Source organism: Elephantulus edwardii, unplaced genomic scaffold (genome assembly GCF_000299155.1).
Source record: "Elephantulus edwardii isolate Elephantulus edwardi_28Jun2011 unplaced genomic scaffold, EleEdw1.0 scaffold00093, whole genome shotgun sequence".
Lineage (NCBI taxonomy): Eukaryota > Metazoa > Chordata > Mammalia > Macroscelidea > Macroscelididae > Elephantulus > Elephantulus edwardii.
In genome coordinates this window covers 6336771-6338122 of record NW_006399843.1, presented here as the reverse complement: position 1 = coordinate 6338122, position 1352 = coordinate 6336771, and positions in this window count along the sequence as shown.

Sequence of the window (1352 nt, the reverse complement as noted above, 5' to 3'; positions counted from 1 at the left end):
TCCTCGTTGCCTATTTGGATACCTTTTATTCCCTTCTCTTGTCTTATTGCTACATATTTTGTTTCTTGTTAACTTGTTTTCATTTTCTTCAGCTTCATTTTGAACTTGCACATGAGTAATAGATGTTCTAGTCAGCCCTGGCCTTGAGTGCTGATATTTTCTTCATAAACTTTTTCCACAAATGTGACACTAGGTAAGTAAGACAAAGGAGCTCTGATGGTTTAGTCCTTAAGGAATTGTGGTGCTAACCCAAAGGTGATGCCTCTCTGGTAGTTCAAACACATCAATAACTAAGGAAGAAAAGATGAGCAATCGCCTTTGGTGTGATTTACAGCTTCCTACAAACCCAGAAAGGCTCAGCTATGCATCTGTTCTGACTCAATGGCAATGAGTGGTTAACTAAGACAGTTACCTTAAGGATTAAGGTACACTTGACAAAAATCTTGGAATTTACAATTGCCTCATATACATGTTGCTCCTCGGAGGTAAGGACTTTGAAACTCCATCTCACATACTCTGGGCCAGGAGGGACTAGCCCTTGGACAACACATGCTTGCAAGGCCAGTGTAGGAAAGGAAGACCCTCGATGAGATGGACTGACACATAACTGCAATAATGCGGGTATGTTTGTCAAGAGAAAGTGAGACTGCCTCAGGATAGAGTTCAGAGCTATCACACAAAGGGTCACTATGAGTAGCAAGCTATTTGATGGCATATAACGTCATCATCATTATCATCATCATCATCTAAAAGCTGGTCAAAGACCTAAGAACGGATGCATTTACATTATGGTACTAGTAAAGAATACTGGGATTGCCAAAAGAGGTCCAGTCTAGATATTTCCTAGAAGCAAATGACGGTGAGACAGTATCACTCCGAACATATTATCAGAAGGGACTAATCCCTGGAAAATGACATTGATGTTAGTAAAAGGTAAGAGGAAAAGGAGAAAACCCTAGTAAGAAGGACAAAGAGCACCTACTATTGTGATGACGGTCAGGACCAGACAACACTTTGTTCTGTTGTATACAGAGTCAAATTCAGGCTAGAATCTTAGGGTGCACTTTCCAAGTTAAAAATTAACATTTGTAACATCAAGTCAGTCACTAAATAAAAATATATTCCCTTTTATATGTCTCTGATATTATGTGTTTTAAAAAACAGACATAGTCCTCTTTAAGTGTTTAATTTTAAATATATTAAAAAGCAACATATTGCAAATGCCATGGTCAGTATTTAAAAAAGAACCAGTTTTCAATGAATAAACTTTTATAAACAAGTTTGTATTTCATAAACAGTCTCATCTTACACATAAACATTTTGTTAAACAGAATTTTTAAATCAGGAAATGT